Source organism: Pseudorca crassidens, chromosome 16, assembly GCF_039906515.1.
Source record: "Pseudorca crassidens isolate mPseCra1 chromosome 16, mPseCra1.hap1, whole genome shotgun sequence".
Lineage (NCBI taxonomy): Eukaryota > Metazoa > Chordata > Mammalia > Artiodactyla > Delphinidae > Pseudorca > Pseudorca crassidens.
Genome location: NC_090311.1, coordinates 53848600 through 53857959, shown reverse-complemented (window position 1 = coordinate 53857959; position 9360 = coordinate 53848600). Strand labels below are relative to the sequence as shown.

General features: G+C 52.6%; 1 long non-coding RNA gene across 1 annotated transcript; it reads right to left on the bottom strand.

The window, feature by feature from the left end:
- Nucleotides 1–7471: 7471 nt before the first annotated feature.
- Nucleotides 7472–8885, bottom strand: LOC137208521 (uncharacterized). The gene is made up of 2 exons (XR_010935650.1): nucleotides 8782–8885; nucleotides 7472–8516 (listed from the first exon to the last, which is right to left on the bottom strand). It is a non-coding gene; the product is annotated as an uncharacterized lncRNA (long non-coding RNA).
- Between the last annotated feature and the right edge of the window lie 475 nt (nucleotides 8886–9360).

The window sequence follows — 9360 nt, the reverse complement described above, 5'->3', positions numbered from 1 at the left end:
CCTCCTGGGCCTTCCTTCAGAAACAGGGCAGCCACATCGTGACCTGCCTGGTGCTCATCTGTAGAGTTTACTCCCAGCTCCTCCCTTCATTTCCCCGACCATGCAAGTTCCCACCCTTCACTGTCCTGACCATGCTGCCCAAAGGGCAGAGCCTACAGCTGCCCACAGACTCTAGGCCCATCTCAATCCTCACAGTAGACAGTAAGTATATGAATGGTATTATTTTCTTAAACTCTCAATCCTTAAAACAGCATGAGGACCAAATATAGAAAACAACAATCTCTCTCTCATTTAAAATGTCAGGTCTTGTTAATACACAAAATATGTACTGAAAGGCCAGCATTGACACTCTGCCTTATTACTGCAATCACAACACAGCCTCCTTACATGGAGTTCTTCTCAAACCAGGTCCTCACATCCGCTTGCTCCACAACCCCAGCCCAAGGACACAAACTGGTTTGTGGTGAGTTTTTCATTTGTTTGTGCAAAACAGAAAAATTGAGGGCAATAGAGTGAATGTTCCATAAAGTTAAATTTATTAATTTAGAGGACTTTTCTTTATTCAGACACTCTGTTCCTCTTCCTTGTTTTGGTATTGAAATAAAAGTATCGATATTAAACTTTGTATTAAAATTATTTTATAAAATGATGAGTGATTCCCATTCAAAGGTTCAAGGAACTACATTTTGGGAAAACTGAAGTGCAGATCAGATCATATTTTAATGGACTTCTTGGAAAATAAAAAGTAGGGAACCTTATTTAGCGCTCCAAATTGCAGGCAGTGGACACGGGGGTGGGGGGTTGTTGCTTATACGCCCTTAAAATCCAGGAGTCTGGGAACTGGGCTAGATGGGTAGAGAGTAGAAATCCAGACGGTCTCTGATGTTAGTGGCAGGAACTTTAGGTCTGTTCTGAGCACGTGCAATTACCTTTGCTACCCTGAAGATCAGCCCGGGGCAGTGGTGTGTGAGTTAGGCAGGGTTGCTGGATGAGATGGTAAACTGGGACGGGACCAGGGCCGACTTGCTGCGGCTCAGGCTATGGCGCGGGCTGGCTCGTGGGGCATTGGAATGAGTCTTCTCATCTTTTCCTCTCTTGGAGATATTGGCCAGGAGGGCCTGTGCCTGTACTTGTTACAAATGAATGGAGGGAAGAGGTTTTGTTATACTAAGATGGGTAGAGCTAAGCATCCAGTTAGTGACAAAAAATGAGGTATCAGAGGACTTTCCTGTCGAATAACCTGGGGAATGCTACATTTAACAAAATCCTACAGGCTTATTCACTACAGGGCTTTTAACATGTGCTAACTCCATGTGAGATGCTTAATCTCCAGGAATCAAATATGCTATGTTTCCTCAAATTATGGACCCTTTACCCAGAAATGACTATGGAAAATAGGGGAGAAACATGATGAAGAGGTTTGACAGGCTAAGATCATAGAAAGCCTTGAACCTGAGGTTCTCAGTCCTTCCTGTGTATGAGAGGAATGTGGGCTGAGTATTAAAAATGCAGACACCTGGGCCTCATCTCCTGACAAGAGGTCTGGAGCAGGGCCCAGGAATCTACATGTCTACAAACTAATTCCCACGCGAGGGCTCTAGGGACCGCACTTTGCGAACGTGGAGTGCAGATGAGACGGTATCCACAAACAGAAGGCCTGGAAGCTGCAGTTCAGACGGCGTGCATGAACTCACGCCTCTGAGCAGGCAGAAGTCTGGGGCTGAGAACCTCGTGGGCAACTCCACCCCTGCCCAAAGGAATGGGAGTGGGGAGAGCTGAGCCGTCTTCTCTCTGTCAGAGCAGAGGACATCCCAGCAAAGCCACTTGTCTTCCCCCTGGTGTCTGAACAAGATACTGCAGGTCAAGGCTCACAGACCTAGAGAGCAACAGACCGGCAGCTGCCCTGGGAAAAGTAAGTGGACAAGACTCAGCCCAAACCTTGCCTCTTCCAGAAAACTTCTCTTAATTTCATCCTCTCATCGGTGCTCCGAGAGTTTCTGAAACATATCACTTCACTCTGCCATGCCTCCTTCTGATGTCTCTGAAATGGTGATTTTCGAGCTTATGGGGACACGGAGAGCTTTATTTCAGAAAGTGCAGAGCCTTAGGGGTACTTTTACAGCTGGAGGTAGACATATGCTAATTAGAGCTATGAAGATAACCATCAAGGAACAAATACCAGCGATGTAGCTGGACAGGGAGAAAGGGGGAGGGCAGATAGAATAATCTCCCATCTCATACGGCCGAACCTCAATAAAGTAGGTAACTTAAGAGACAGCAGAAAGGCTACATACTGTCACCCTCCATTTCTATGACATTGTGGAAAGGGCAAAATCATGGAGACATCAATTGGATCCATGGTTGTTAGGGAAGATTTGAGGATGAGCTGGAGAGGGTAACTGCTTTGCAATCAGGCGTGGAGGCAGGAGGAAGGGGAAATATACTGGGGAGCGGGAGTGGGTTAGAGAAAGTCCCAGAAAGCATCCTACCTCGGCGGACCATGCCACAGTAGTGCGGAAAACAGCCTGCTGGGCTGTGCACAGCACTCTCCCAACTCTGCCCTGGCCGCTGACTAATGTCTTAGGGATGTAAGAGGCCCAGGAAAGGATGCTGCCAAGGATTCCAGGAGGGGCAGGTCACAGAATCTTGGGTAGGAACGAGAACAACAATAAGAGCAACTGACTTGATTCAAGCTTCCCATTTGCCCAGCACGGTATGCTGTAGACTTTACATGTATTGTCTCATCCAATCCTTGTAACAGTTTTTGGCATTATTACCCCCATGTAACAGAGGAGGAGACTACTGGAGCCCAGAGATGTTAGGTAATCTGCACAAAGTAACACAGCTAATAAGAGAGAACAGGATTGGAACACAGGCACCTCTGTCTCCAGAGCCCTAGCCCTTACCCACCACCATGCAGGCCATCTCCCGTCACCCCAGCGATGGCAGAGTCTCTTCCAACACCTTCCTGCAACGTGCCCATCCTGCCTTGACTTGCATACCTCTGTTGGTGGGTACGCATTATTCCCCTGCGAAGGTCGTGCTTCAGTGGACTTAACATTGACTTCTGAATACATTCACTCATAGCCCAGTTACCCCTCCCGGCCCTGAGATCATCATTAGTGCTGCCCGTCAAACATTTCCATCTGCTCCTGGGCCCTGGGTGGGTCTGCACTTCCAGCCCCCTGAAATTACGTGTTTCCACGTGACTTCCTTCAACCAATGAAATGTGAAGCTTTAGAAGTCAGGGTGCGGTTCACCTCTTTACTCTGCCACGGTGTTTGGGGGGCAGGGGATGCTCACGTCTGGAGGAAACCCCAGTTGGCTTGGATCCCTGAGTGACCAGGATGAGCAGAGCCCCTCCTGCCCTGTACTGTGATGTCAGCAAGGAATGAGCCTTGGGTGCGTAAGCCACTGAGACTTGGGGATTGTTCCTCATCGCAGCCGAACCTAGCCTGTCCTGGCTGAATCGGTCCCACAGAGCAAGTCAGTCTGCAACAACCCAGCCTCCTCTCAGCCTTCTCTAAGCTAGTCAGCCCGTTTTTTTCCAGCTGAGCCTCCTATGACTTGGTTTGTTGACTTGTCACCTGATCTTCTCTTCTAGACAGATTGCAACGTGAGAACTCTTGCAGGAGCAATTGGCGGAGCTGCTGCCTCTCCCCTCCCCCTCAGCTCTCGACCTCAGTTATGCAGCCGTGATTGCACTAAGCCTTGGGCAGGCAAATAAGTCTTCCCTCTCCCTGGGGTTCCATTCTGACCTGCCTGGTTCCAATTCTTTGGGCCCTGGCTAAAAAGAACACTCAGGATTTGGAATTAGAGTGACCTGGGTTTATATCATGGCTCTACTACTAACTTACTGAGTCACTGTGGGCACGTTACTTAACCTCTCTGAGACTGTTTTCACAAAGGGATAGAAACAATAAGACCCAACCTTGATATAGTTAGAAGTACCAGGTCAAGTGCCCAGCACCTCCCTGGCATCTAGTGGGCCTGTACAGATGTTATTTCCCCTCTTTTCCTCCTAAACTCCACCTCCTTCAGGTTCACAAAATGAGGGGCGCAGAAGGCATTTTTGGAATGAGGCCCCAGGTGGCTCCTCTACCACTGCTGTGCCCTAATCCCCACGTCTCAGGCCACTCAGGGGCCCCTCCTACGTCCCCTCCCAGGTCGCAGCTGTCTGCTCCCCCTTCCTCCCCCTCTCCGTCTCAGGGGGCTGGGAGAGAGGGAAGTGGACGCCAGGGTGCAGATGTTCAGAGTTCAGAGAAGGCTGCTGAGCTAATCCCAGGTCTGCTGGTGAGACTGGGCCAGCGCCTCAGAAGTGGGCGTCCAAGAGGCCCTCTCCTGCCTGCCGGCAGCCTGAGGCTCAGCTCGAATTTCCGAGGCCCCAGCTCGGGAACAGCTGCGTGGCTTCCCCTCCCCTGCCTCCGTTTTCTCTCCTCTCTCCTCCCGACATGAGTCAAGTAGACAGTGGGGCAGGGCTAGCCAGGGGTCTGGATGGAATCCAGAAGGCTCCCAGCCACTCAACCCAGGTCTCTAAACCCCCAGGGAGCTCAGATACACAGGGTTTCTTGGGCCTTTCCACTCCCTACTGCTCTCATCTGGCCAAAAATCTCAGGCCCAGCTTTGATGTTTGGATTGGTGTCCACCCCTCTGCTCCGAGCCTGGCTGGCCTTCACAAGACAGCTCCCCAGTGCCGCGGGCAGGACTAGACTTGGGGTGGGGCCTCTTGGTTCAGTGGTACCCTCACCTACAAGCCTCCGCAGCTTCCTCCTCCCCCCGCCCAGTTCCTAAATGCCTCTCCCAACTGTCTCCCAGGGTGCTGGATCTCTGACCTCCCTTTTCACGTCCCTGTCAACAGCCCCCCACCTCACCCTCTGCCAGCAGAGGTACGTGTGCATGCTCGCCACCACTTCCTGAATGTTTGGTACATGAAAAGCTTGTTTCCTTTTATCCTCAACTGTCTTGCTTTTTCCTCTTTGACAAATAAGGAAATGGAGAACCAGAGAGGCTAACTTGTTCACAGAAATAGGAAATAGCAAAGTCAGGATTTTGAACCCAGTTCTGATGTGTTGATGATTTTTGAGCCCAGGCCCTCTCTCCACCCAACCACCTGGCCTAGTAAACACCAGCCCGGTCCTCTGGCCTGGAGCACGCAGAGCAGCTGCACCTGCTAACTTACGTACCGAGCACCCTGGGAGCCGTGGATATACGTGTGCCATTTCAGCTGAACACATCTGGCCAAGGGCGAGAATGAGGAGAGGATGATTTAGCTAGTGATTTAGGAAGCGGGCAATGGGAGGGCTGAATCCACCGCCCTTGGCTGGGTCCCCAGTCTCCAGCACAGTTCCTTTTCATGCTGGGAGTGATTCTGGATGAATATAGGGGTACCGTTTGTGTGTGACCTTGAAACACAAGCCTGCTACCACTCAAGGATCTGAGCCCGGGCGGGAGGGAAGCCCACCCCCCTGGGTGTATTGAGGGGCTGCGTGGAGGGTCCCCCAGCTGTCTTTTAAGATGTCTTTAAGGGTAATTTTGACTCTACACAGTCCCTGCATGTGATTGTGAACTAACTCTAAACATGAATAGTTGTTCCTTACTCCCAGGGAACTGGCCTATAATGGTTGGATTCCAGAAATGGGGGGAAGTCAGGGGAGGAGACTGGGGACCTGGGGCCTTTCGGGACCTCAGTCTCACACTGTGAGGTCCCAGGAGCTCCCCCTTGTCCCTCTCCATCTAGGTCTTCAGTGTGGAGCCATGAAGGAGTGTTGGACAGGGAATGAGTTCTGTTTCTGCGGTGGGACCCTGGGCAGGTCACTTACACCCACAGTTGCCTCAACTGTCCGATGAGGCTGCAATGCTGATGAGATGCTAGAGGCCCCTGGGGACTCCACCTGGGCTGGGGAAGGCTCAGAACACTGGCCTAGGGGCAGCCCCGCCTCCAGTACCGGCTGTCCTGCCTGAGGCCCCTCTGCCACCAGTGGTGGTTGCTTTGGGTTCGGGGCTGGCTACTAGATCTGCTTCCACGGATGGTGTCATCACCTCATTTTCTAGGTGAGAAAAATACCTTTGTTGCCTGTGTGGCCTGTGCAGCCTTCCCCTAGCCCTACCCGCTTCCCAACACCTCCATCCTCCCTGTGTCCCCCTGTTTCTAAGCCCCGTCTTCCAGCATTGTCCTTCCAAGGCCTGCCTTTCTGCTGAGCCTCAGGCTTAGGTCCCCGCAGGCCTCCGCCATAACCCGCTAGGTGCCCCATCCCCCAAAGAACTGCCCCTGCCCTTTCTCTCTGTTTCAAAAAGTCCATGTTTTGGCTTGAAATTGTCATGGGCCCAATTGCTCGTTAATATCGGCTAGGTGACCTTGAATAGATCACTTCAGCTCTCTGAGCCTTAGCTTTGACATTGGCAATATGAAATATGAACGACAATAATAACAGTAATTTGAGCATCAATCTTACACGGGGCGCTTACCCTGAGCCAGGCTGAAAACCAAGTCTTCACAACAAGCCAATGAAAGGAAAGCAGTTGTCTCTCAGATGAGGAATTGAACTTCAGAGAGGTTAAGTAACTTGCCTAAGGTCACAGAGTGAGTACGTGGTAGAACTGGGACTGAGCCCAGGGATGCCAGTTGCCGAGGTCACTATGCCACGCTGTACTTCTGGGACCTCTGTGAGGTGAGATGGCAGTGCTAAGGGACTCAGCAAACAATGTCAGGTCTTTCTTCATGATCTTATTGAATCAAAGTTCATCATATCCAGTGAGAATGTGAGTGCCCGGTCGTCTCCAAAGCCCTGGGGATTGTGTCTTAGAAGGAAGAGTGTAGCCCTGACCTTGGGCCCTTACCCCAGGAGGGCCAGGCCTTGCCTAAAGTTTGGGACATTCTCTAGGCACTGCCCAGGCTAAAGGCTGATGCAGCGGGAGGCCTATACACGTGCACCTGCCCCGGGGTGGGGAGGCCTATACCCATAGCGCCCTGGGCACAGCAAAAGGCTGGGAGTGAGGCAGAGGGGGAAGTTTGCGTTGCTGTGTCGGAGGTGCTGTGGGGGGACGGTAGGCCTGTTGGCAGTGCAAGGGGCTGGACTGAGGTCTAGCCACCCACGGGAGAGCCACAATGTAGGGGCATTGGGCACCTCACAGCTTCTCCTCTGGCAAGCGGGGAGAAAGTTCCTACCCGGCAGTGTCAGCGGGTTATAAGTGCTCAGCGGGGCGCTGCTACACAGTAGGGTTAGCTAAATAGGGACAGCTGCATCATGCTTGCTCGATCCCCGGCAGGACGGGCTCAGTGTGAGGTGGCTGAAGACCCCCCTGCCTGCAGTGAGGGCTGGCCTGGAGGAGGGTTGAACCTCAGTGGTAGTAGAGGAGGGGGTGTTGGTGGGACGGCGGCAGTATCTGGAGGCAGCAGAGGCTGGGGAGGGAGGGAGGGGAGGGGCAGTCACCCTGGGACTAATGCATTCACTGAAGTAATAGTCAGGTAACATACAATTCACCACTCTTTTATTTTTTTTAATTCACCACTTGAGGATTATAATTTAGTGGCATTTAGTACATCCACAGTGTCGTGCAACCACCACTTTTATCCAGTTCCGAAACATGTTCATCGTCCGCAGAGGAGATTCTTTACCCATGAAGCTTTGCTCCCCTGCTTTCCCGCTGCCCGGCCCCTGGCCACCCACCAAGTCTGTTTTCTGTCTCTTGGATTTACCTCTTCTGGACGTTTCAGATACATGGATTCAAGCAACATGGGACTTTTTATGACTGGCTTCTTGCACTCAGCATAACGCTTTCAAGGTTCATCCCTATTGCCCCATGAATCAGTATCCCATTCCTTTTTTATGGCTGAACAACATTCCATTGGATAGATACACCACATCTTATTTATCTATTCATCATTCATCCACCATTCACCGAATGCTGGTGGACATTTGGGTTGTTTCCACCACTGGCCCCATTTTGAAGTGAAAGTCATTGAAAGGCTGAGGTCCCACCATCATCACTCAAACCTCGGGGTGAGCAGAGCTCCAACCAGAGTCCCCCCACGTAGCGTCCGTCCTTTCCTGCCCAGGCAGCTGCCACGATGGTCACAGCAGTGCTCTGGAGCGGCTGCTGAGCATTTCCCCTTGGAGAACAGCTGAGTTTCTTGGTCTTTATTCAGATCCCCTGGCCCAGGGCAGAGGGACAAGAGGATGGGAAGAGAAAGGGAAGGTGGGAGGAAAGAAAGAATGAGTATAAGCTCCCACAGAAGCCTCTGGAAGCTCCGGGCCAGTGAGTGGTGTCCACGGTGGAAAAGCCTAGTTGTACCTGAGTCTCAGTGGAGCCCACCTGAGCACCATCACTGGGCAGGCTTGTCCAGGTGGGGAAACTGAGCCCTGCGGAGCGGCGGTGGCTTGACCAATCTGGAGCCAAACCAGAGATCAACCCTGGCTGTTCTGATTCCCAGCCTGGGTGTTCTCTGCCTTCCTGACGTCAGCACGGGACCTGGTACGGGCTTGGAGGGGCTGCCCCACCTCTCCAGTGGGCCCATTCTGCAACCAGGAAGCAGGTAAGCGGTCTGTCTCCTTCCGTCACACGCAGGAGACGGAAGAGGGAGGAGCGAGCACTGGATCTGGAGCCCTGGGTTCCAGCTGCCCTCCTGCGAGCCCCTCCTGCCCTTGCAGCTAGCCTTCGCCCCCCCCCCACCTGTAAAATGGAAATTTTAGCTCCCTGGCAGGGGATTTTGGGGTCCAAATGAGACCACACCTGCGACAGGTGCATGCAGGCTGTAAAGCTGTACGCCGACCCTTCGCTCACCGTGGCCCTGGCAGGCGAGATCCGGCCGTCCTGTCCTCCTGGAGGAAGGACTGTCCCAAGAGGGTGTTTATCTCACCCTGGGCCAGTAACACACTTGACCCGACCCAGCCCCCAGCCGCAAGGAAAGAACAGCACCTGATCTGCATTAATCTCCACTCCCTGCTCCATGCCAGACTTGGGCTAAATTAAGTGCATCCTTGGCCAGCAGTTCCTTCCCCAGAAACTGAGCACATCCTTCCCGGCTCCCCTCCCACCCACAGCTGTGCCTTCCCATCAGGCTGGTGGCTGGAAAGCAGGCAGGCCTCCCACCCATCTGCAGCCCCGATCTGCCCCCTGGCCTCTGGCTGTCCCCAGTAGTACCAGGGAGGGGACGCTCTGCCACACCCCTCACCATGGGCCTGGCCCGGGGTGGGGGGGTGGGGGGGGCGGATGTTGGCGTTAAGTCCCTCCCTCCTTCCCTATATATTTTTTGAGCACCTTCTAAACGTCCTGCATCCTCTCCTCTAAGTACCGATCCCTGCCCTCAAGGAGCTTACATTGTAGTAAGGGGAGACAAAGAGGAAACATAACAAGTAAATT